The 27,729-nt window shown below is 41.9% G+C and overlaps 1 long non-coding RNA gene across 11 annotated transcripts in view; it reads right to left on the bottom strand.

Annotated features, from left to right (window-relative positions):
- The window catches only part of LOC148337015 (uncharacterized), a 150,418-nt gene that overhangs the window by 86,037 nt on the left and 36,652 nt on the right, over positions 1-27,729 (bottom strand). For 6 of the 11 annotated variants that reach the window (XR_015843243.1, XR_015843241.1, XR_015843242.1 and 3 more), the window contains exons 3-6: positions 23,419-23,518; positions 23,281-23,332; positions 20,786-20,839; positions 5,555-5,648 (exon numbers count right to left, since the gene is read on the bottom strand). This is a non-coding gene — a long non-coding RNA (uncharacterized LOC148337015). Of the gene's footprint in view, positions 1-5,554; positions 5,649-16,032; positions 16,131-20,785; positions 20,840-23,280; positions 23,333-23,418; positions 23,519-27,729 lie in introns of those variants that run through there. The other 5 variants (XR_015843247.1, XR_015843249.1, XR_015843251.1 and 2 more) reach the window with 2 other exon arrangements.

Here is a 27,729-nt window from a genome sequence, read left to right as displayed (position 1 = left end):
AACGCCGCTCTCATGTTGCCGAGCACACGGTATCAACATGCTTTGTGAAAATACGGCCAGGCGGACACAAGAGCATCCTGTGCCATCGGGAGAGCTAACAATGGATGAAAAACAAGCCGCTGATACAGTACGAGCCGGTCCCTTGGGGAGATAAAAAAAAAAAAAAAAACCTGCCCAATGTGTGGCTTGTGTTTGCCTCCCACGTACAAGGGGATTAATGGCCGGAGCTGCTGTGCCGAGATGACTGATGACTTTGAAAGCTACCCACCCCCAACCGAGCCCTCGCTGTCACCTCGCTGTCTCCGGCGGGGTCGCTGGACGGCGTCACCTCACTCTTTCAGGAGATAAAGGTGACAAGATGATGTCTCGCAGGCCCCGCTGTCAATCGATGGATCATTAAAAAACAAAAGCACCTGACAGAATCACATTCCTTTACCTCAAAGAAAAGTTGTTTTTCCTCAATTTGAAGGGGAAGTCAACCCAAAAGTTTTCTTTACAACAAAACGCTCGATGCAGGCTCACTAGTCAAAACACGGCATTTGATTCCTATTGTTTGCGGCGTACGAGAGAATCAGTAAAATCCACTCTGTTTTTAGCCATCTCTGGAGCGGCCATTTTGTCAGTCGACTGAAAATGACATCAATGTTGTTCAGCGATCAGATAACGACCAATCATGGCACAGCTTCTGAAAACAGGTGAGCCGTGATTAGTCGTTACCTGTGATGTCATTATCTGTCGACTGAAGTGACAAAATGTTTTTTTCATAAAAAAACAATATTAATCAGGATGCTGTTTAGACTAGTGAAGGCACATATCACATTTTATTGCAAAGAATTTTTGGAGGGTTGACTTCCCCTTCAATGGATCAAATCTGCTGTTTGGGACATGAAGTGTCTCTGATTTAAACACAAAAACACACGCTACTTGCCAGATTTTTACGTACACCAGCGTGAATATTTGCCATTCTCAATATTTTTACCCTCCCTCATCGTGATTGCGATGACTCCTCGTGCTGGAGTCTTCAAAACACATAATCATGACGCCGTCTCGACGTGCCCGTTCATGAGTGTAAACATCTGTATGATCATTTGGATGTGAATCATGCCGCATTTATGGATTTATTACCTGTTTGTCACTCTGGGAGGAAATGGAAGACGTACAGCAGCTGATTTTTAGTAGCATGATTAAACGCAACGGATGTTGTACCCCTGAGCTTGGTGTAGTATTTGTTTTGAATTATAGTGGACATGCTACTTATTATAGCTGACAGCCTTGCGATTGGCTGGGGACAAGTCCAAGGTGGACGCTGACTCTCGCCTAAATTCAGCTGGGATAGGTTCCAGCTCATCCATGAGGATAAGTGGTATAGAAAAAGGGATGGATGGATAACAGCAGAAATAAACGAGATAAAAGAAGTGCTGGTGATGCGGTCAAATTCTAACATTGACTGGGCGCTAGAAAAAGTTGCACAATTTCAGGAATTAACATGACTTAAAAATGAACATGAATAAACCAGGAATACAATTGAAGATGAAGATCATCTCTTGCTACGTTCTGTCATTTTGTGGATTTTTTTTTCTTTGCTTTGTGTTTTGAGCCAAAAACTGCCGAACGAGCAAGTTTTTGGACAGAACACCACTTGAATGGGAAAAAAACAGAAGCAATTACTGGCATGTACTGTAATGAGATCTATTTAGCATTTATGTTTTCTTTTGCCAGCGCTTAACAATTATTTTCTGTTACACTCGCTTAGGATGAAGACACAATTAGTGTTCATTGTCTAAAAGAATGTTTAACATAGAGTCCTTTTTGACATTAAAAAAAAAAAAGTAAATCAATAATTGATAAAAAGAACTTTGTAGTATTTTAGTCTGGCCCAGCCTCTTTTCATCCCAGGTAAATATTTTTCCATGGTGTCTCTTAAAGGTTTGTTTGACTGCAGTTCATATCTCCTGCTGTGCGCTGCATGGGAGAGTATGCAGTGGAAAAAAAATGAAAAACTAAAAAAAAAAAACTTTTACAGAAGAGCTAAAACTCCCAGTGCACACTGACAACAAGAGTGCCACTGCCACCTACTGTAGTGTATGTGTAATTACACTTGAGTCTAGTACTGCTAGATATTTTTACATTTGTTAGTATGTTGACAATATGAAAACATCTCCTCTGAACAAAGCTCATCTTTCATACTGGATACATTCTGTGGAAAATTCAGCTTTTTATTAGGACAAAGTTCCCAGAGGCTGGCGAGGCAATAAAAAGTCAAGTAGATAAAAGAGAAGCAGGCGAGGATTAGGAAAGGGATGAAGGCTTTAAAGTTTTCCATATTATCTTGAGAAAAGCCGTGCTCCCATTACAGTTTTACCTTCATTACACTGAAGGACACAAAGAACGTGCAGCCGGAGTGATCCTTTCCACGTTTTCAGTGTTGCGTTTGTAGTGAGAAAAAAGCAGTAAATTAGGGACGTTGTTGTGTGACTCCAAATCCTCAAAAGTCTCACCCTCCTCCTCCCCTTTTTGCGTGTCTAAGAAACTCGGCAAGACTCATAAAAGCGGCGGCGTAGAGACGTTGACATATCTGAAGCTCGCAAAGATAAACACACTCAGGTATTCATTGCACATTTTATAGGCTATCCACAAAAAAAAAAACATTCTGTCCTCTCTAGATTTTTTTTAAACTTCAGATGGAGGCCTGCAGATCAATTTACGTGATAAAAAGCTTGCAAGTGTTGCTTCTCATGCAGGAAGGCCTAAACTGTGGTGCGTCGGCCATCTAGGTGTCTTTTTACAGACTGTAGCTATCACCCTTCATAACTATCTCCATAATTTACACATATTTCTATCCACAGTATTTACCTGATTACAAATCTTTAAACTTATAGATCTCAACTCATCTGGCATTACTCCGGGGCTATAGCCACGTCAGAAATCTGTGTAGCCTCCGTTTAGCGCCTCCAAATTATTTTCTCAGCCCCCCCTAGCTATTGATAAACCCGCACTTTAGCCACGGGGGAGAAAAAATCTCATCTATGAACATCCATCCATCCATCCGTTCCATTTTTGTGTTAGCTAACTAGCACAAATGTATTCTTCACAGGTATATAAATCAATTCAGTGTGGACATTTAGCGCTATATTATGTGAATTATTTCCATATTCTGTCAGTTGCTATACATAATTCCAACTTCTTCCACTCATAGACAACTCTTTGTCTTTCATGTTGGTTACGCCACTATCGAGTCTAAAAGTAGTCTTCACAGGCAAAAGCCAAAGTCTGCAATGAAGTGACTGCTTATTGTTGGAACGGTCAATGCAATAGCCCGCCACCTGTGCATCAAAGCCCACGTAGCAGTTAAATGGTCCAATACTTTTGGATCACATAAAAAGCAGTCAGCTTCAAACGACATGATGCCACATTCTGTTATTAATAGACTGTAGTTGGAAGTAACGCTGACTTGTTGATTTCTTGTCTACAGAAAAAAAAAAATGAATAAAGGAATTGGCCTCACTGTTACAATACTTTTGGATGCGAGCGTATAGCTGGGGAAAAAAAGTTAAGAGAAACGCTGCGCTAATGTAGAAATACAAGCAATAAATGTAGTCAAACGCCCTCGATACAGAATGTATCAGTTTTATTTTTTAAGAACCATCTGTGAGCGTGCGCTCTCTCCGGGCTTTGTTCGCCACAGATGCTTCTTTTGTGCCTCGCTCCAAATCTTAATAAGCTGTTAAAATATTTGCCGAGACGGCTTTTCTTCATGTCTCTCGCTCTCTTTTTTTATTAGTGTTATTATTATTTATACCTTTTCACGGGCAAAAAAATGGAGATGTCCACTAAATGTGATTGATTGGGCTTGAAAAAAATGGCCATTATTGCCATTAAGCGCCACATGTCAGCTGCCGCTTTTGTGGCGGCTGTATTTCTAAGCTAACCAGTGATCCATGAGTGCAGGCGGGAGGAGGAGGAGTTGGAAGAATGTAACGCCCTGAAAGAAAATGCCCATCTCTCTCTTGCTCTCTATGGATCTGTCACATAATTAAAAATACAGCTGCGGACACGAGCGTATAAGAGGCAAAGCCAGTCAAGAAAAAAAGGGGGGAAAAATAGGGGTGAGGAAGGCTGAACTCTGAATTATAGAAATCACTTCTTTCAGGCCATGGAGAAGGAGAATAAAAGGCGTCTCGGGGGCCGCTGTATACAAACTTACCACAACCTGGCGGAATGTGAACGAGGCCAACGGGGAGTCTTTAAGCTAGCGCCGGCAGCTAACGTTAGCACTCAGCCGACTCTTTCCAATGGCTGGAGTTGAAAACATTCAACGATGACGTGTACAGCAGGTAGTCAGTAAAACCGCGGCGGGTGCTGAGAGCCAACAGCAGTGGTAGAACTTCTCAAAGGCTTCGCTTCAGTTAGTGAGTCCATAGTTTGAGGCTAGCTAAATTGAGAATGGTTTTAACCTCATTTTTGTGTTGCCGTTGGGTGATTTCCAAATTGAATAATAACATTGGTGCAGTTTTGCTGTAACACTCTATTGTTAAATTATGCCACATAAAGCCATAACATTTGAATACATTTAATGAAAAGATGATTTAAAGTCACGCTGACACATCTGTTCGGGTAGGAAAACTACATTTCATCTGCAAAAGCTGTGTTCCTTGTCAAAATTAAAGTCGTAAAACCATCACGGAAGCGGCAATTAAAAGCTAGAGAGTCCTTGCCGGAATTTGCATATTAATCCAATGTAACACCCGACTCGTTAAAACTTTTACTGGACACAATCAAATTGGAAAAACAGGAAATTGTGTCCTCTGCCAAGTGACATGCACATGGAGCGTCACACATCAGACAACCACATTGAGTCCGGGAGTGAACGAATGAAATATCAAAAAGGCTCGCTGAATGACTTCTGAGCTCTTGTCTGCATTTCAGCTGTGTCTTTTTTATTAGGAACATTACCTGTTGCTTCAACTCTACTGCAATCCCTTAACGAAAAAAAAGGCCATTATAACCATAAAACACCCATTAACCGCACAGACAGTGTTTTAAAAAAGACATTATCACACAATATGTTAAAGTTCAAAGAATTCTAGCAAACCTATGATCCACTTCTTACACACTTTTTTTTTTTGTTTTTAACCATGACAACATTCGACGGTCATAGTCGACTTTTTGTAACTTGAAGGAAAACAAGTGATGAGCTGCAATTTTAGCAATTTTGTTATTTGAGATTTCTGGAGACTTTGGAAGTTCATTCAAAGCAGATTTATTTTGGTCCAGATTGCAAATGATGGGGGCATTTTCACACTCATACTGGGCATTGATTTCAAGTCACATCTTTGCATTTGTAATAGACAATCAAACATGCTGTTTTATAAGACTAAAATAGAATACTCATGTGTAGGGATGAAACAATTCGCCAGATAAACCACATTTCAGATGGTTAGTTTTATCATTTCAAATTTTAACCATCATTCCTGTTTAGCATCATTGAAAGTAGTGCTTCAAGTTTCAATGAGATACAAAAGTCGGGAAGAATGTGATTTCAAAAAGTAAATACCTGTTATACGTTTCCATGCAGCCATCCTGCGAGGCTCGTTGTCCAAAGTAAGTTTTCATTTCATGCACAAAGGTGACAGTTCCGGTGGAGTCATCTGTAAAATGATTAACATCAGCATTTATTGTCAAGAACGCGTTGATGTGCATAGCGCAAAATTTGACCTCTGACTTTAAACGCAGCACATTGGCAAACACAGTGAATACATTTTAAAATCAAGAAAGGCTCGTTCTCTTTTTTAAGATATTTTTTTCTGTTAATATGCTGACAAGAGATAATTAATGAGCAGTCTTCCTCTACGCTTAGATTTGATCAGGAATCAATAAACTATCACACCGATAAGCCGAATCGATAATTGTGTTAAGTATCGATAAAATCTTATTAATTTGCATCAGTTGTGCTCTGAATGGGCCATTGTCTGTCACTGGATGAATAATGGGTGACCTGAAAGTTCTTTGGATGTGTCATCAGTTCAGCTTCTTCTGAATGAATCGATATAAAAAATATAAAAAAAATCAAATAAAAAAATAAAAATAAAAAAAAACTTTGAACAGGCATGTACGACACCCAATTGTCCAAATGTCCACCCAATTTTGTGTCGGTCAGTTAAGGTGGTGTCAATTTTGGTATTCAAAATTACAATAAAAAAAATATATATATATTTCATTTTTTTGCGGGGGGTGGGGGGGGTTGTTTTAGGGCATATTTTTTACACCCAAAAAGGGACCGTAACTAGATGACCCCCTCCCCCCTTTAAAGGGAACATGTTAAAGAAAACCTTTTCATGGCTTGCATACAAAAACGGTAGTTGGACATACTTTTCAAAGCAAACATCACAAAAAAGAAAGTTTCGACACAACATTTTTGTATGGATAGAAGTCAGGTGATGACACCATACCATGCATGAGTAACATGTCCAACTATATAATTCAAATCAAAGCTATCATGTTAAATTCAAGACAACAATGGACAGGGATAACAATGAGAGCAGAGGGATATTGTCTATGAGGTCACAGTCTATGTCACGTGTCAAAACCCACCTGGTGGGGGCAACCACGTTTAATTATATTAAAGAAGACTAAGAGCCTGAGACTGGTGCGTACGCTCGGCGTAAAAACGGGCGTAACTGCATTTTAATGCCAACGTAAGGCTAGTCCTTTTCGGAGTTTGGGGCCATGTTGCGCTCATCTTGACGTGCCGGTGCACCAAGCAGCCTCGCCCTCGACCCGCCTGATAATTTGGTGACAGAAAGTAGTCTGCGCCTGCCATTAAAGAGGACACATTGTCATTTTCATGCAAGGACAATGGGTTAGTTCAGCATGTTTGTGAATGCGGTCGATGCGTTAGGCCTCGCAGAGCGTTTCTGCCTCACCCGCCAGCAATTTTAGACTCGTAAATAGCAGGTCTAATTTGAGGTGCAGGCAGTCTAACACACTTTTGGTGTATTTGATCGAGACGCAGACAGGAAAATTGTAAAGCAAAAAAAAAAAGTTTTCTTCCATCCCACGGCAGCGCATTACCTACGCCGTTATGTCAAATTCTACCTGTAAAATACCAAAAGAAAGAAACCACCAGTTAGACTGCGCTTCACGCGAGACTTGCGCCCGGAACAATAATAGGGCCCTAAATATGAAAACATTCATCACTTTAAGCAATACCTTGCCACTTCCTGGTTTGTAAATCCCCCTTCAAAAAAGATAACAAAAAGCTGCCCTTGTGGAAAGTGTCCGATATCAGCCACAAGATACACACGCACGCACACACACAGCGTCATTCTTCTGCAGTGTTAATCCAAATGTGACAAAGTAGGTCAAATAATAGAGCATAGTCATATCCTGCAGAGTTGTCAGCATAGTTTTCTGCTGCTCTTTGTAAAATGTCCCAGAGTTATTGCTGATAAATAAATATAAGGAAAGGTCAGGTGAGTATGTCTCGCTAGTGTTTCCAAAATTAAACATTTTGAGATCATCTGACGCCATTATCATGAAAATGGGATTCTTCCACCTTTCAGGGGCGATTTGAACATGAATGTTTTTGCTTTTAACGGTGGCGATGATAATTAAGGGGGACAATTATTTTGCTAAATGTTTCTATTCAGCCCATTAGCAGCCATTTGTTAAACCAACATAAATTACTGTAATTTCTCAACTATAAGATGATTGTCCGCCCCCAAATTTTGAATCCCGAGGCATTCATTGTGATTTTTATTTTTTTTTTTCATTTTTACTTTTGGTGTCACATGTACATTTTACAGTTTTGTACATGATCCTCAGTATACAAAATGTCATTCTACATTTATTTTGCCTTCAGGGCCTTTTGCGGTTTATGAGTGAGGAGGAGGTCGAACACGATGTAGTGTCACAAATTTAACAGCAATGACACAGCTTTTGATTAGGACATGAACAATACGATCGTGACAACTGGACCGATGCAAAGTGTGTTTATGGTGCTCATCAGTGGGTGTGGTCAACATAATCTAAGATCCACTAAAAAGGGGCCGTGTCGTCCCCCTATTTACATTAGGGAATAGGGTCGATCCCCCCAAAGGAAAGGCCTCCTCTCAAACAGCTGTCGTATCACGTTAATCGAGTAAAAACATCCTCATATCCATAATTGTAATCCAGATTGACAGGAATGTCAAATGCATTCATGGAGACCGCCATTATGACCCAGGGTGGGTTTCAAAATGCCCACCTGGCAGGCGGGACAGTGCTGTTTGCTTAGCGGCATCAGTCTTCTCAGTGGGGCTCCTGCACGGTTACATTCAGGTCCGCCACACACAAACACAAACACACACACACACCCACACGGTGTTATGTAGAGTGTGTAATAGGAGCCAAAATAAAGAGGCACTTAAGGTTTGGCCCCGGCACGCACAAAGGCTTCCTCAGTGTGGCGTATAATAGGGCCTGACCGTGTTACTCCCCTCTTTAACCCACCCCGTTTTCACCCCACATCTGTGTGATGAATGTATGTGTGTTATTTCAACACGTGAACACGCATTTGTAGGCTCTCAAGCAAACTCCAAAGCAACAGGTGGCGCTATAACCACAAAATGTACCGTTGGGTAGCCAATCTTATTTTTGACACAATTATTCGCTTATTTGGCAGCACTAGCATGCCCAAAGTAAAAACTGACCAACATTGGCTAGCGTATCCTAGTTAACAATGTTTGTACTGAATGTATTTTAGGAATCCAGCACAAAAGCCCCCAAACCTCACTCAATAGTCTTCGAGCTGGATTCACACTTTGAGTAGTCACCGATACCTCTACTTTTGAGATCCTAAATGTCATGGAACAGAAAGACAATTCTTTCTGACGCAAATGATGATTTGCAGATGATGTTACACTGCCGCAGTATAGCGTCAACTACTGCGGAGGATAGCTTTCATGACATTTTTGCCTTAAGTATCGGCGGCTGGTATCGGTAGCCTACATTCACTGCCGATACCAGCCTCCATGAGTATCTGATACCTTAAAATGAAGCCAGTATCAGCCCGATACGAATACCTAGTATGGGTACAACTACTCGGCCATCATAATTATTATTAATAAAGTTATTATCCAGCCAGACAATCGCAGGGCACAATTTGATGAACAACACATTACAATCCAATTCACAGTTATGGACAATTTAAAGTCTTCAATTAAACTAGCATGTATGTTTTGGGAATGTGTTCAGGAAACCAGAGTGCCCCCAGAAAACCCACGCCAACAGAGAACATGCAAACTACACACAGGGATGCTGGAGCCTGGATTTGAACCAATGACCTCTGAACTGTGAGGAGGACATGCTAACCAGTCAGGCAAGTTGCATAATTTGCATACGACTCCAGGGTTACCATTCACCTCCTCAACATTTAGGTGCACCGTTGTTTGTTCATTTTATAGTGGTTAAAGTACTTTGGCATTTGTATGACGTTCGTGATTGCTAAAAATTGCCTGCACGTAGAAACAGTTTGACACTGGAACAGACTTTTTATATTTACATTATGTCCTAGTTTTTTTTTCTTTTCTGAACAACATCAGACTTCAACAGCATTTCCGAGTGTACTGTCGTTTACTTTAGCAGTTCCAGAGTATAAAGTGGAAAACAGAAAATATTATTTCCTTTGTTTTAAATTCCAATGTTTGTTTAGGCGTAGCCTCGGCTTCCCTCATCATTCTTCGCCTCCCGTTCCACCCGACAGATAACCTCGTGGTAATACTCTGATCGTTCATTGTCACAGATGAGACTTGTATTACACGACGTGTTTTTTTTTTTTTTTTTTTTGTCTTGTCCGCCACAAAAGCACGAGCGAAGGCATTAAAATGTATCTCAATCTCGCCGTAAATGTTCGCCATTGTCTCGCAGAGCTGTTACGACCTGCTCTTTATTGTTCGTCGTCTTTCCCGCCTGGGCCTCAGTCACTACTCGAATGCCCAACTGGGAGCGCTGTTGGTGCTTGATTGGCGACCGAGGGGGAATAAGCGCGACGGGGACCTGTGGATGCTCGGAGATACGGCTTCCCAGTGTCTGGAGGACAATTAGCCGCCTATCAAAGAGCCGCCAGGCCGTCCTCCCTGATTTGCTATCAGCGTAACGAGGTGGGACGTTCGATTCTCTGAGCAAACTGGCCGAGCGCAGCCTCCTCGGCATGAACAAATAGAAGCTTAAAGAGAGTAATACCTCAACATGGACACCCCTTTGTCTATAAGCGGGGGATGGAGGGGGGTGCACTTTGCATTCATTCCCGTCTCCAGTGACTGTCCTGTAGTCACAAGATGACATCAATTTGTGGGGACAGTTTCAATGGCCGCAATAAATCGAATAGTCAAACGGATTTGTTCAATTGTTGATTCATCATAACTTGAAGATTTGGGGGAAAAAATGGAACCACAACTGCTACATATGTGATTTATAAATAATTAGTTTGAAGTTATACGTGAAATTGAGGAGTCTTCTGGGCAGTGTTAGTAACAAAATCGACAACGAAACAGGAGTTCAGAACAGTCCGCAAGATTTGTGTTGCCCTCCCCCCAAAAAGTAAAAGCAATACACTGGCCTGGAATTACTCAAGGCACTCTGAAGTGAGTTCTTATGAGGTTTACTGACATTCCATATGATGTCATGCATGACGGTATTTCAATTTTATTTTTCATGGTTTGCCGAATGCTTTCTGAGCCAAATTTGGGTCAGATTAACAAATTATACAAATTCACTCTCAGCTTTGTGGTATAAAGAAGTCATGACATCATCTACGGAAAATTGAAACAGAGGAGCAGGACATTCAATGAAAAGATAAAAAAAAAAAAATCAACTATTAATTATTTTTAAGTTACTTTTATCGCATCTAAAATAGACTTTGGCAACATTTGTGGTGTTTGCCATTGTCCCTAACATAAATAAGAGGAACATTAGATCAAGATGTAAAAAAAAAAAAAGACTGGCGCAATAGGATGAAATTTCCATGTTTATTGGATTTTTATTTTCAAGCCGACAAAAAGGGGGCCATCTGCCTCCAGCAATTCTCTATTGAGAACCATTCCCATGAAAGATTGTTTCCACCACTACTACTGCTCGCATCGCGCTGAAGAAGTGGAGTTAAAATAATAAATGATGCTGAGGTGACGAATCATAATGCTGAGTGTCTTCCTGTGTTACTTCTAATACAAACAGTCGCCGACTTCGCAAGTCACCTCCAACCATGTCACTCATCAAAGTTAAGCTTTGTTGTTTTTATATCTTTATCTTAACAGCATTGACTTGCTTGTTTCTCCTCCCAGTGTCCCTCTCACGACCTCTAGTCCATATTTGGTACAGTTGTTGAGGTACGGCATTGCTGCTACCTGGTTATAGCGCTTCAAATATGCCTTGCCTGCCACAATCGATGACAGCCACATTTATTTATTTGTTACATGAAATGCAAGGATATAACCGACCATCTGGCTCCTTCTCCTTACTAGGCTTCTGTTGCCTGTGGTAGGTCATCCATGAGGACCATCTCCTTGATGCATTTCGGAGGCCTGTTGCTTCCTCCAGGATAGTGCTTGTGATATTCCCTCGTCCTCGCCCCAAACCAACTCATCCACCCTCTCTACTTTGTGTACTGCATCAGGATGCTGGATTTGAGGTGGAACCCTCGTGTTGCCGTGATACCAGTGTCTTGGATCTTTTAGCTAAATGAAACTATTCACGAGCTGCCTCACCCTCTGTAAGTATTTGGCAGGGACTGCCACCTGCTTGCTGCTATTTGCCTGCGGGATTCCAAGGTCATTTCAGCTGTCCTGCACATCTGTTCTGCTGCCTTCAGGTAGTTCAATCTCTGTGGTTGCGATACCATTTGATATCATTCGCCCATACTTATCAAGTCTGAATGGCATTCCAATGTCATTGCTGGATATACAAATGAGGGGATGCAGGGAGTCAATGTCTTGTTTGTTTTTAGCATACAGCTTGAACTCATCCTCGTGGAGGAGGTCACAGTTAATTTCTGAACTGATTCCCGAAGCTACACTTGGTTATGAAGACATTTTCACATCCATCTATCCATACATATCTCGAGAGAGGGCACGGGTCCACTGTATAGCTGTAATTATCATTTTGCTCAAGTTTAACATTCATATGTATAGCTTTCGCAAACAATACATCTCATCATGAAGGGAATGAGACTGAATCAGTATTATGAAAGGTGTGTCCCAACTGCCTCACATCACTGTGGTCATTCACCCTACCCACTCACAAACTCTTCTTCACGTGAAGGTGAGAGCCCTTGTTAAAAGATGACGACTGCCCTCCCCACACCAGTCGGTGACCCACCAGGGTCATATTTCGGAGGGGTTATCAAGCGGCTCATTGCATAGAGACCTGGTCACAGCAGGAAGCAGCTGAACAAAGTTACAATTAGCAGTGCTGCTCTCACTCTCCTCTAATTGCTTTTGACTGCATTTGTTTAAATCCAACAGTGGGATGACGAGGAGGAGGAGGTGGAGGGGAGGTGTCGCAGGGAAACCCAAGTGTGTCAGTTTGTCCAGACACTGTGGCACTGTGGGGAGGTGGAGGGGGTCACATAAGAGGCCCAGTCAGGCACTGACTGGAACAAGCACCCCGCCCCCTTTTCCTCTCCTATACACACCTCTGGTGGTCCCAGCTCATTTCCTCAAGTCAGCGGGGAGCACTGACGCGGCGTGCAATGTGGACACCCACATTGGGGTGTAGCATGCACACTTGTAATCCATGACCAAACACCACAACACTCTCCATTCTCCTAACCCTCTACACACAAAAACTCTCTCTCTCTCCGTCTCCGTCTCTCTCTTTCTCTCTCTCTCGCTGTCCTCCATTGAAAACAATCTCGGCAGACTTTAAGACTTTTTTTTGGGGGGGGGATAATGGGTATTACAATCTAGTGGTTAGCATGATTGAAATCTGAGCTCCTGACTTCGCATATAGTTTGTCCCCATGTTCAGAAGCTCATCAGAAAATTCACAATTAATTAATGTTAATTAAATCTTAATTGTATGAAAATAGCCATGATCCTGGGAAGAAAATCATTATATTCCAAAGATTAGTAAGGATGAAGTCAAAACAGAATTGTTATTTTTATGGGAATAAACTAATCTAACTTCATATTTACCAAAATAAAGTCATAACCTAAAGAGAAGAGTCAAAGTTTTATGATGATAGTCTTAATTTTGTGATCGTGATTTTTACAAAAATAAAGATGTGATTTTGTAATCATAATAATTTTTTAAATAGTCTTTTTTTTCCAAGAATAAGGTTGTAATTTTCCATAAGTATTCATAATTTGACGAGAATAAAGTCATATGAGAATAACGTCATAATTTTCTTCTCAAAGGTAATAATATTACAGTTAGAAAATCAAATCAAAGGAAAAAAATATATATTGTCAATTAAAAAAATGTATGGAGAGTTGTAGAGGATAAGGCTGCATTTGATAAAACAAAGATACTCTTATGCAGAAAAAACAACCTCTCAGGTGCAAAATCTCATAAAATGAGCAAAACGTTAGATTTTTCAAAAGTAAAGTCATCAGCAATCTTGAAGGAGATGCATTGCCCGCAAATGTTTATGTCTGTTAGGATCTAACTGGACTCAAATTGTTTGCTGGGTTTTTTTGGACTGTCAAACTATTCCCTTTTCTTTCTTCTCCCACCTCTTGAGCACACTTTTGTTCCAAAGGTCTCCTTGTGAACGTTACAGCGTTCGTTTCCAAAAGCCACCCCGGGAAAGCGGCAGTAAACTTGGCAACAGCGTTGAGATGCAAAGCCGTCCGCGCTGGCTCCAGGCGCCGAATTAGGCCGGCCTGTTTCTAGTTAGACAGTCATTAAAGAGATCTTACAGCCACAGCAAATGGTTTCCTGTCCTGAGTGCTTAACTCCTGTAGTAGGAAATGTCCTGGGCCGTAAAGGCTGAACCCCGCTTCCTGAACATTTTTTTCTTTTTTTTTTAAGAGGCCAGGCGGTGTGCTCGGACCAGTTTGCGCAAGGTCCAATCAAATTGGGGGCACCCCGCTTGACCCCAACGTGGCACTGCCCGTTTAAACAGGTGGTGTCCATTTCTGGCGGAGTGGTGGTGTGATGCGGGAATGAGAGGCTTATTCAGCCTACCAGGAGAAATAACAGAGAGGGAAAAGGAAAAATGAATAGTTTGGAAAGCTGCATTGCTGAGCAAATATCATTCATGAGGGTAGAGATGAACAATGGTCATTTAAGTAACTGCCCTCAGGAGATAGACAACAAATTACAGGGTTAAGAGTCAAAATGATCATTATGTACTGCAGGGAAAACTGATTTTCTACCTCACCATAATATTGACAAGTACACCATAATTATATATATATATATATATATATATATATATATATATATATATATATGTGTATATATATTATATATAATATATATATTATATTTTATATATATATATATTATAGATATATTATATTATATATATATATTATATTATATATATATATATATATATATATATATATATATATATATATATATATACACACACATACACACACATTTGTAACAGAATAAAATATTCCTTGATTTTTTTGCAAGGGTATATTCTCGAGAAATTTTCATGCTATTTTTTTCAATTTTAATTTCTTTAGGCAATGTTACGACTTTTTCGGGGAACTTTTTTTTTGTAACTTTGAAGACTGATGAACTATTTAAATCAATCTAGAGAAATAAAATATGTTCAGTCCCTTGTGTCTTCCCGTCTGTTCTCTGGCAGGTCAATTAAACGAGAAGACATTCATAGTTGCGCAGACCACCTGTCAGCTTCAACTATCCAGGTGACTCCTTCCTGTTTTTGTCTTTTGAACAAAAGCTCTGTCTTCCCAGCGTTTTGTGTCTGGCCTTTAAGTGCATGCATCATCTATTAGTCATGTGCAAACACATTCAGCATAACACAGCTTCAAGGCGGCCTTTTTACGGCTCCGGCTTTGCATATGTCTCCTTATTGTCGGAAGACAAAGGCTGAAAATATGATATTACAGCAACAGGCGGGGGGGGGTGCACGCCGGAGTGGGGAGCGTGGAGGTGGCGTTGGGGGGAGGGGTGGAGTGCCTGGAGATGAGTACTTACATGACTGTTATGAATCAAAGCACTCAGGAGTGGATAAAAGTACCGTAAACGTCATGTTAATAGCTGCCTGGGACGTGCGTATGACTTTTTAAAAGGAAGAGGCCAACAATGAGTGCGTTGTAAAAATAAGAAAAGAGGCGGGGTTACCGGCAGGTCAGATTCCTTAAGTCAAGACTTCAAGTGATACAAACGTTACCACAGGTTCGACAGCAAAGGTTGGGCACACAAATGATCCATTGAGTCACACGCCATTACAATTTGTAACATGATGAGATAAATGGCGTACAATTTCAAAAAAGTAAATCTAGCAAGTCTTTAAAACCAAAAAAGTCTTATGTGTCACAAATAAATTAATTCTTTTGGACGCAAAAAATACCATATGAGAATTAGGTTGTAAAAAAACAAAAATGATCATTCAGGGAATTATTCTCTAATAGTTTTAGAGAATAAAGTCATAATCTTGCGTGATTCATCCTCATCGGGATACATGGCTCCATTTAACGTGGCTATTGTGAGGACACACGCCTTTCAGGCACACACAACACATGTGCCACTGATGAATATTTTTTGTTCGTCCATAGTGTCAACAGATATGTAACTTGAGAGCATGGCATCAGTAATGATGCCGTGCAGTCGTCAGTCACGGGTTCTAGCGCAAACAGAAGGTTCACTCATGGCAGAATAGTCGGGCGGCCTTGAGACAGAGATTAGACGGCGAATGAAAGCAAAACAAAAGCTGGACATGTGAAATTTATTGGCACATTTAGCAAAATAAAACGAAGAGAAAGATGGCAAGCTGGCAAGGACGAGCGTCGCCGAGAAATCATTTTTGCAAAAGCGCTGCCTGAGCGCCGTTTCCTCGGCCAGTCTGGAGAGGGGATATTTGTGGAGTGGCTGAACAAACACAGATTGGCTGCTATCGCCGTCTTTCCCAGCAGCCAGTCGGGATGATTTGAGGGGGCCGACCTTTCAACCCTGGCACCAAATTGATAGGAAATATATGATCAAACTGTCAAACGTGTGTGACGTCACCATAGCTTGTGAGACTTCAGCTCAGTGAGCCTCTAAAGGACATATGGAGGTTTCATAATTGAGAAACTAAAATTATTTAAATCTCATTAGCTGGCTAATTTCCTATTCATATCCACCTTGCCAACACGCATGTGCACTAGACCCCACATAGCTATGTATTTATGTATCTTACACAGTTGGTACTTGAGGAAAAATTACAGGGACGGACAAAAATCTAATTTTCGTCCTTGCTTAGTCTATCCTGTAAAAAAAAAAAAAAAAAAAAAAAAAAAAAAGAAAATTCTTATCCTCTGTCCCCAAAATGTGCATCTGACCGAGATGGACGGACTCTTCCGTCAATGGGACGGAATGTCTCAGAGAATTAGGTTGTAATTTTTGAGAAAAAAAAAAACAAACATTGTGGATGATATATCAAACGTGTATCGTTGCATATCATACATAACGAGCTACAGTACACTGTACGTCTAAATTTAACTCATGCTACCTTGTTGGCTCCAAAAATAAATATCCAACGTAAGATTTGAGACTTCAATGCCATTCTCACTCAAGAGGGCATGAGTGGAGATCATCTTGGCCTTGTTGTTTAATGTTAACCACGTGCAGTGAGAGCTGGTATGCAGGAAGAGGAAATGGCACTTAAAGTGACCATTGTTGGAATTCACAGCCAATCTTGAGATAATGATGTCAGGGTCAATGGCAGACAGTCCATTCGAGGATAACAACTTTTTGGTAAATGGTTACCATCGGAGGATTCGGACGAGGTGATGACCTTGCTACTGTGCTTGCCTATGATTTCACTCAAGAAACATGTGCTCAATTTGTCCGTCTGCTCAAACCATAGGAAGTATTTAAATGGGCATGCACACTACGAAACATTTTTTTGTCAACTAAACATGAACAACAACTTGCAAAGTAACTGGACAAGATTTTGCATTATTTACAGTGTGCCTGATAATGAATGAATAGCAAAATCTAACCTTGTTGAATTAAAACTATCAAAAATTATATTTTGTGTGGTGTAATCGGTGCCTCTATTTAACATCTGTGTGATTTTTTTTTTTTGTGTGAAGTGAAAGTTGTAAGGTTCGCTGTATTAAGTTGGCCGGTTTGTTTAAAATCAATCCCTGTGACACTTTGTGGTGCCTTGGATCCCAAACAAGCTGAAGACTCCGCCCGACAGCAACAATACATAATTACATAACTGAGACGTAATGCACATAATCTTTCTTGACATTCTTATGGTCATAAAAAAGCAAAAATGTGGACAAGTTCCAATCTAATTCTGCATGATACGAAATAGTCTTGGCAACATAATAAGCGTCCGATGGCAGTGATGTGTCTGCAGTGTATATTTGCACATTGTGTGCTTTTAACCTCGTTCACCGAGCTAATGAGAACATTCATTAGCTGCACATTTGTTGGTGTGATACACACGTCGGTCTCTCATTGTTTTCTCTCTCGGCCAGTAACCCTTTGCCATGACGACCGCTAATTAAGGATGATTCTTACGCATGCCCTTTGCCCTTGCTGATTTGCCTTTTCTTTTTTTCCCCTTGTAGTCCGGCGGTAACGCAACACCAACCACTTTAAATTATTCACATCTCGAAAACGAGCCCCTTGGACGCGTGAGGGCGGAGAGACCTCTAACCTCTAACTGCGGTCTTTGGCCACAGAAATCCATAGTTTTCAATTTGTCATTTCCGCACAGGTGACAACGAGAGCAGACTGTCGGGAGCTCGGTACTTCCCAACACTGAATGAACCCGGGCATATATTTTTACATCAGAATAATCTCATTTTAATTAATTTGATGATTTTATGTGTTTAAAATCTGGTCCCATTTAGTTGAACGCAAGACAACGATTCTGTGCGAATGGCAACTGGATGTTAACCAGCTAAAGTTTACCGTCTGCCATCTCGTGGAAGGGCATTTCATTGTCCTGCTACTACAGCATATTTTCGCGAGCATAGAGAGATGAACGGTGATGCATTATTTTTAGTAAATAAAAATCTTTTTCGCATCAATTAAGTAGACTGCAGCAGAGAGTTTGGGGCTCACTGCAGTTGCAGGGTTGACTTCATACGCTGATGCAGAATAGCAACATCGAAAACAGCGCAATATGACAACTTTTAAAGGCTACATAAATTCAGCTTTTAATATCAAATCCAAATGTGGAAAATCGTTGGGTCGACTTTCATCCCATCCCCCCCAGTAACCAGTGGTGGGCAGTATTTTTTTTCAAGTCAGACTAAGTAGGACTTCACTGAACGCCTTGGTGTGAAATGCACGGCCCGTCACTGACAGTTGTCCCACACATCAGTAGCATTTTGACAGAAAGTGACAAAGAAAAATTCTGGCTCAACAGAATGGAAGCGGTTTATGATGATACAAAATGACCATTTCATCCAGGAGCCATTTATATAAAGCAGCAACAATGAAAAAAGGTGGATAAACACCAGCTTTTCAAGCCCTGGAACCAACATTCAGGAGACTGTCCTATAATATCACGCCCGGACAAAACAAGAGGGACGAGGAGGTCATCGCATTAGGCGGTGACTTGATACGTCTGCTGTGTGCCCGCAAGCTCGGCCATGCAGCGGGGTGCCACGTCTAATCTCCTCCCATGCATCAACATGGAACCATATGCTTCGCAAGGCCTCGAACGCCCCACTGTCACATTTTTATAATAAGCGCTGACATCAAGACCCACATGAGCAAAAAGCGAGCATGTCATTCTGACTGCACTATAATTGTGGCTTAGCGCTTTGATTAATCGCTCTTTAATCTGATCGCTGAATTTATGTCCCTCATCACAGAGAAATAAACCCGCCTCTGATTATTCCTTCCCTCTCATTCTTTTTGCGTGAGGATTGCAACTCAATTATCTTTGCGATTATCCTGCGGGTTTTAATTTAATCAGCCCCCGGCCATATTTCCGCACAACACACGCTATCATAACACAACACTGTACTGCACTTAAGCCTGTTAGGGCCTCAGAGTTAATATTGAGCCACGGCCGGCGGAGAGTGGAGGGAAGGCAGTGTGTGCGTGTGTGTGTGTGCGGGAGGGGGGTGTAACAGATGTCATAATTATGCACGTGTTAAACATATTTCACACTCGTCAGGCGGGCCCTCGTATTAATCTAACGGCAATATGCTTCGCTTGTGATCTGCCGCCACACAATCTGTTCGGCTTGCCGCTTAATTGCGACACGCGGCGCAAGAACGAGCGGGAGGCGGGTTAAGGAGGTTCAAGCCTCGTCGCGAGATCACGCGGCATAATTGCAGCACTTGGCAGCATGAAGGAGCCATATTTCCCGACTGGAATTGCTTTGATTCCATCTTTATTACGGAGAACTGACACAGAAAAAAAACCTGAAAATGACGACAAAAAGGGCTCGAGGGATTATTAATATTTAGCGGTGCACTGCTAGGCCTTCTCTTTAGGCCTAAATGTGATCAGAAGCACGGCCTGACATTTACAACCTGACTTCTAGTCTGTAGTGAGCATCACTGCAGAATCCTGTTCATGAACTTCAGCTCTAGATTTGTCACTCCTCTCTTCTAGCTCAGTGTTTCGCCTGCCATCTACCAGTGGATTTAAAACTTCCTGAAAGGCAGGACACAAAAGACGAGGCTGAGGGGAACCACCTCATCCACACTCATCATCAGTACCGGGGTACCCCAAGGATGTGTCCTCTCGCCACTGCTCTTCTGCCTCAAAACACATGAGTGTGTCTCAATATGACATCACAGTCATCGTCTTCAGAGTAGAACAGCTGATGTTCGAAAGGCTGTGCGTACTTTAAAAAAAACTAAACAAAAAAAAACAGTGTTTATCTGATTAATGTGTATTTTGGTCTAGTGGCTTTTTGCGGTAGCACTAGAGAGGTTCTAACTACCGTAAACAAATTCTTTGGCCTATACTTGGCTAGTAAAATGAATCGGAGTCTGATGAAAATTGTTTTAAAATTCCCCTTGCTGTCACTTTGCTGCATTTCTCTTGGCTCCATCGCTTGCATTATGTATATGTTAGATTTTTTTTTTTTTGTCCAAGCAGATTTCAGCTTCTGTGATGCCAGGTATTGGAATCTGTCCAGGACCTTCAGAATTGGAAGTTCTGGCTGATGTAGTTTAACTATTTTATCACTGGGACAGTTTATTTAACAAATCAGATTTTTTTTTTTTTGTGGTCTAGCTTGCTAGCTAGCCTGCAGATTTTTTTCTGTCCTCTGATTGGTTTGGCAAAGAAAGCCAACTTTGACTAACATAATAATCATCGTGAGGACGATGTATTGTATTAAAGCTATTTATGTGTTTGTCATGATATTAGATTAGAATCTGAATTGTTCAAGATGATTTATGGCACGCAGTTGCAGACTGTTAGAGTATATTGTGTTTTTACATATTATTGATGGTTACATAATCAAGTGGGGATTCGTTTTGGTTATTATTATTATGGCTGGACCAGCCAGGATACCTCTCAAGTGCTTTTAGCGCTAGCATTGCTGCTAACAACGAGGTTGGGGAGCCCTGGAGCAAAAAACTCTTAATTGTACCTTTGTGTTTCATTAGAGTGCTACAAAGCCAACTACTGACCTGGCATGCATGTCCTACTCCAACCCGATCCAGCTCAGTGGGTCCATGAGGATCCTGTGTCCGAAGTCACGAGAACTTTAAAAATGTTTGCCCAAAATGTAATTCAAAACTACAGACAAGTAATTAATGATGCATTGGACAGCGCGACAGTAACATTCACTAAATCCATTCTTATTGCATATTCTTCATGGCCTACCGAACGGAGAAGCACGGAAACCATCTTTTAATAAAGATCACATTTTATAATGCATTTCCAATAAAATTCTGATATGATGAAAGTGGAAATATGAGGCTGCAATTGAAATAGTTTAAGAGAATGTCGCAGAGTAGTTCAGAGACCATTTTTGAAGGTCATGATGAAAATATATTTATATTTATTAGGCTTAACATGAGTCAGTGGTGATGATTGGGAATGAGGGTTTGACGTTGGGGTTTTGAGTGATGGTTAAGGGTTGAGGATAGGGGTTAAGGTGAAGAATTTTAGGAATCGGGTTTAGCGGTTATTCAATGGTTAGAATGAGGGTTGGGATTAGAGTTGAGGGTTTAAGGTTATAGTTAATGTGATGGAATTGTTGTGGTTCGGGCTTCTGGTTAACTGAATAGAATGGGTTGGGTTAAGGCCTCAACACACCAATTCCGACATCGCTGTCGTAAACACATCTCCTATATGGACATAATGGCTGGCTGGACCGAAGAGCGTGAAGACGAAGCAATCTCTCTCATTCACAAAATGCCGCCGTTATTGGACATCACCATCAAAGGCTACGCAGTGACTATCTCCGCCGATGGCATGGAGGGGTACTACTTCTCCCATGGCTTTTGCGGTGTGTACATTTTCCGGTCCGCCGTGCCGACTTCTAGGCTGACAGCTGACGTCTGATTGGTTTGTAGAGGCCTTTACAGGTTTAGGGTCAGGCATTAAGGATTGGAATTTGGGTTAAAGAGAATTAATTTTTTGTCACGGGCAGTTGGGTCCCTGTACCACCGATGTCAGAGTTTGGTCCGCATTGCCGGCAGTAAGTCGTTTCCAGTGAGGGTTGGACTCCGCCAAGGCTGCCCTTTGTCACTGATTCTGTTCATAACTTTTATGGACAGAATTTCTAGGCGCAGTCGAGGTGATGAGGGGATCCGGTTTGGTGACCTCAGTATTTCATCTCTGCTTTTCGCAGATGATGTGGTACTGTTGGCTTCCGCAAGCCGTGATCTCCAACTCTCACTGGAGCGGTTCGCGGCCAAGTGTGAAGCGGTTGGGATGAAGATCAGCACCTCCAAATCTGAGACCATGGTTCTCAGTCGGAAAAGGGTGGAGTGCCCTCTCCAGGTCGGGGAGGAGATTCAGCCCCAAGTGGAGGAGTTTAAGTATCTTGGGGTCTTGTTTACGAGTGAGGGGAGGATGGAGCGAGAGATCGACAGGCGGATCGGTGCAGCCTCCGCTGTGATGCGGACACTGTATCGGTCTGTCGTGGTGAAGAGGGAGCTGAGCCAAAAGGCGAAGCTCTCGATTTACCGGTCGATCTACGTTCCTACCCTCACCTATGGTCACGAGCTGTGGGTCGCGACCGAAAGAACAAGATCTCGGGTACAAGCGGCCGAAATGAATTTCCTCCGCAGGGTGTCTGGGCTCTCCCTTAGAGATAGGGTGAGAAGCTCGGCCATCCGGGAGGGACTCAGTGTCGAGCCGCTGCTCCTCCACGTAGAGAGGAGCCAGATGAGGTGGCTCGGGCATCTGTTTAGGATGCCTCCTGGACGCCTCCCTGGGGAGGTGTTCCGGGCATGTCCCACCGGCAGGAGGCCCAGAGGACGACCCAGGACACGCTAGAGAGACTACGTCTCCCGGCTGGCCTTGGAACGTCTGGGCATCCCTCCGGCAGAGCTGGAAGATGTGGCTGGGGAGCGGGAAGTCTGGGCTTCCCTGCTGAAGCTGCTGCCTCCGCGACCCGACCCCGGATAAGCGGCGGATAATGGATGGATAGTTTTTTGTTATGCGTAGCTGTGTAGGGTTGATGTTGGGGTTTTACAATTATGGGTTTAGGGGATTGGGCTAAAACCTAACTAAGAGGTTTTAGGGTTAGGTTTTAGGGGCTAACTTGACTGAATGCAGTCTCGGTTGTTGTCCTTCTTCAAGGTCTTGGAAAGAACAACAATGTTATCGCAGCACAGTTGCTTCAACTTTTGTTGTGCCGCTTATCTCTTCTGCTACGATGGATTCAAGTGGTCAATGTTTAGCCAAAAGAAAAATAACAATTAGTCTTGTTGATTTGCTGTATAGAAATGGATTATTGAGGAGCTTGCAAATTGTCAATGAGGTTTTCTCCATAGTATAAAACACTAATCTCTCAATATACCCTTCAGCATGGATTATGTCACCTTTGTCGTGCCTTTATGAACTAGGTAAGAAACTTTCTCGGAGAATTCAAGCAATCTGGCCTTTAATTGCAATCAGACGAGCATCCAAGTATGTCTCCAAATCCAACCCAGCGTGATGATGCACTAACCCCGTTGCTGGGTCGATGAAGCCGCACACTGGCACGCCTGTGTTTCCTCCCACTAAAGAAGGGAAAATAGATTACCGATAGCTGTCCCGAGGGGGGATGCAAACAAACATACAAATAAAGCTGCAGTTGGAGTCTTACCGCCGATGCCCACCAGATAGGAAACGTGTGGCCAAAAATGTGAGCGGCTAAAGCAGCAGCGGAAGAGCTGCAGGGCAGACACTACGGAAACATGATGGATCTTGAGAAAGAAAAGACGCACAAAAAAAAGGGAAAAGGAGAGGCGGCTGAGTGGGTCTGAATGACATTCTAACTACAAATCTAATCAGATGAATGCCATGTAAAACAGCACGTAAGATCAACCTCGGCGATCTTAAAACGGATGCTATGTGGACTGCTCCCTCAATCTGGGAATTATTTGAAGCACTGCACGGTAATCTCTTTGCAATCTAAACGGGATATCCTGATGACTAATTTTCGGACTAATATGAATAATATGCGTGCGAGGCCCAGGGCTTTGCTGTGCAGAAAATGGTGTTTAGGAAAGCACCGGGTGGAATACACACAACAATGACATATGTATGATTTTAGTTGCACGCAAATGAAAGAAAAGTAGCTTTCCTGTTATGTTCCAAGACAAATTGACTCATTTTTAAAGTTTACAACAAAAGAAAAAAAAAAGAATACATCCTCTCTCCCTGGCCTATCAACGACTAGGGTTTCTCGATTATGAAGAAAATATTAATCACAACTTTAGTAATAATTGACATTATGATTACTCAATGGATTTTTTGGGGTACAAAACCAAACAAAAAATGTTTAAAGGGAAACAATATCAGGCAAATTCAATTTATTTTATCTTGAAATGAAAACAAAAGGCGCAAATGTCTATATTCAAGTATGATTTCCTTGTATAAACAAACCTAATGCATTTGAGTTTACTTGCTATACACTAACTAAACTGTTGTAAGATCTAAATAAACAATTTCAATAGAACGCCCAAATTTTGAACTCAAGTGTACTCACTATAGCATTGGACATTGTAAAATCAGTACCATTTAAACAATTCTTTCTATTTGATAATATATATCTATATAATATATATTTTTTTCATGATTATGCCAATTTTGTAATCAGTGAGTGTAATAATTGTAATCGTAATTGAATTCCGATTAATTGCGCAGCCCTAACAATGACTACTTTAAAATGTTGGGAAAAATAGTGTTTTGTTGCAAAAGAAGATTGGTGATGATCCGAACAGTAAATGATCCCAATGTTACCACCCTTTATCACTCTATTTACCCAAAGTAGCAGCTTGCTAGCTGACAAACAAATACGACACACTCCGCTTTACTTTTGGCAATAGTTTCGCCTTGGGGGAGGTCCACATTGCTGAGTGATATTCTAGTTTTATATGGCAGGGGTTCTCAAACTTTTTGGGTCCATGGAGGTGATAATACTTGCTTGTCACAATCATATCACAGTTTTTAAATGGCCAAAAGCAGCAATGCAAAGGCGTAAGATAAGATAAGATACAATTAACTAGTCCCGAAATGGGGAAATTTGCAACTGATGACGTAAGCACCTTTTTAAATGATATGACATTTTTTGCAATTATTTTGCAGACTCCCCCAATCGGCAGGTCGCGGACCTCCTGGGTTCCCAGTTTGAGAAACAAACACTGCTATATGGAAATAATAACACGGCTCCGGCAACAGATGTAATGGCGGCTTTTACACAGTACCGCCTCTTTGTATTCGCTCCACATAGACGACTGAATAACTGTACGTGCAGTCCCCAAGGAGGTAAAAGGAGATGTGGCTGCGGGTGAAAGGGGGGTGGGGGGCAATCAGGGATTATTGTCAGTGACAAGGCTGCACCTTGATGGGCCAGGCGCTGCATTGTTTGTCACCTAAGCAACCTCAATCAATCAATCATCTCCCCCCCAGCACCCTGCAGCAGCGCATCACCAATCAATCAGCTTGATGTTGAGGGTGGGGCGGGGTGGTGGTGGAGTGGACCCGAGTCAGGTTACGCCGGCCAGTCGCATGTCAGCCAGCGCTCGGGACACGACTCAATAGTCAAAACGGCCGAGCGGTGCATTTTAATAGCTTAAAAGCAATTTTAAAGGATTGTTTTATATTCATTTAATTTTTTTCCCCCCGACGTCATGCAGATGAATAGTGTAGAGCCAGATGGGCCACATGGAGGCCGTTGTCCATATTGATGTGTGCTAATCAGAATTATATAACCATGTTTTGTGCTGACACGCTGGCCTCCGCTGAATCTATGCATCTTGGACTCGACGCTTTTCAGAAATGTATCGTCAGCACTGTTACGCGTTTAATGGCCTTTTTTTTCTCTCTGCAGAGAGATTAGGATATAGAGTGCTTAGCAACTGTATTTGGAAAAACACAATATAGGTTGAATGCTTACACTGAGAGTGCTTGTAATTATCAAAATCATTTGTTTCATTTTTATGTAAAAGCTATTGAACCCACGGGATAGTTTTGATAGCAAGGGTGATTATTATTGTTATCCATGGATTTTCAAATGTACTGTTTTGCTCAAAAACACATTCTACAAATAATAGTCTAATTCTAGGTATGAATTTAAATCTTTTTATCAAAATTAAGACTCAATTTTAATGAGCTTACTGATTTAGCTTTATAGGATTTAAAAAAAAATTCACACATTGTTGATCTTAAGCTTTTTTTTTTCGGGTCTGAGCAGTAATGCGTCAACAAACTTTTATTTCCACGAGTCATCCATAAATGAGCAAACTGACTCGGCGTGAGAGAATCAGTCAACACCTTGGACTAGTTACCAGCCTATCATAAGTCACATACTGACAAGAAAGTGTTCACACTCACACCAATTGACAATTTGGAGTCCTTATCGAACCTAACATCCATGTGTTAGGAATACCCAGAGAAAAACCACACAAGTGCAGTGAGAAAAGGCAAACTTGCACACAGGAAGGCCGAAGACGAGGTTCAGAACCAGAACCTCCAAATTGAGGCAGACGTGCTTACCAATATTTCACAATGCTGCCTATTCTTGTCTAAATTCTCCTTCTCAAAAGATAGAGAGCATTATCGCCACCTATAGGACAAGGGTATTCGAGCTTAGAGGTTCCTTTGTGACATCAAGAACAAAATTGCAAGTACCTAAGCATACAATGTCCATAATGGGTGTTAATATATGGACTGAGCATCAACATCAAACTGTGTATTGACGTCCTGGCAAGGTGCGTTTGATGCGACGTGCACCGTCTCTCCCTCCCTGATGTTTCTTTTCTCAGCACATTAGCTTGCCGCCGCAGGGCTCCTCTGACCGGCGGATCAATGGCTCTCGCGCCGCTGTCACCCTTCATTTGGGCTGAGCGAGCGCTGGCTCCGGTGCTCGTCTGCCGCTGGCCCCGCTTTCATCTGGCCTCCTCGTACGCACCCGCTACCCACCTGAGACCCCCTCGTGCCGGTCATGAAGTACAAATACTTCGTTACTGTACTCTCGTTGATTATTCAGGTATCTCTTAATAATTTTTTATTTTTACAAACTAATGTTTGATTTACACATAGATGATGCCTCAAACCACCCCCCCTGTTTATAGAGTCTTGAAATCATAATCTACAGACGCAATTTTTCTCCCAAGTACTGGAGTTGTGTCAGTACTTTGTACTGTACGATTGTCTTATCTCGTACTTATACCGAAGTACTATGTGTGACTACTTTAGCCACCTTTGCTGACAGCCGTCTGACACAGGAGGCAGCAGACAGGCGACAAGTCCTTGGGCTCCGCCAATGCAAATAAACACTTGGTTTGAAGGCGCATCTGGATGCTGACTACATTGACGCAACTCCCCTTTATTTTGTTCTCACTACACACTCCTCCTTTTAACACCCGCCATTCTTACTCTGAGTCTAAGGGGGGGGGGGGGGGGGGTCATCCTCTTCCTCTGGCTGTGGAGTCAGTAAAAGGGAGTGTGTGTGTGTGTGTGTGTGTGTGTTGGGGATCATCTAGTCAGAGGGGAACCAGCTGTGGGTCACCAGACACGTGATTGGACTTGTAAGAAACGAGCCAGGGTGCATGGCATTAGCATGTGGAATATGTAATACATTGAACCGCCATCTAGTCGCAGATTGCTTTTCACAAATTCGCCCATCCACGCATTTTTGTGGAATCAATCCTCATCAATTTGCTGAAAAACTCACCTATTCATGGTTTCAGGGCTCTTTTTAAAATCTTGCAAAAGACTCAGATATGAATGTAGTCATTGGTGACAAGGAAGTATGGTGAAGAGATCAACTTTTCCAAGATTATTGTATGTTGGAGCAAAATTTAGCCCAGGTTTTTAGTCGTAGTTTGAGCTCTGCAGAGTGGCTATATAAAAATCCTAAACAAACAAATGACATAGCTTTTGTCATTTACTATGCGCTATGATGACAGAC

Source organism: Idiotropiscis lumnitzeri, chromosome 5 (genome assembly GCF_059441095.1).
Source record: "Idiotropiscis lumnitzeri isolate Australia: NSW breed Sydney's pygmy pipehorse chromosome 5, RoL_Ilum_1.0, whole genome shotgun sequence".
Lineage (NCBI taxonomy): Eukaryota > Metazoa > Chordata > Actinopteri > Syngnathiformes > Syngnathidae > Idiotropiscis > Idiotropiscis lumnitzeri.
The sequence above is the reverse complement of the archived record's forward strand: the minus strand, read 5'-3'. Positions and strand labels throughout refer to the sequence as shown.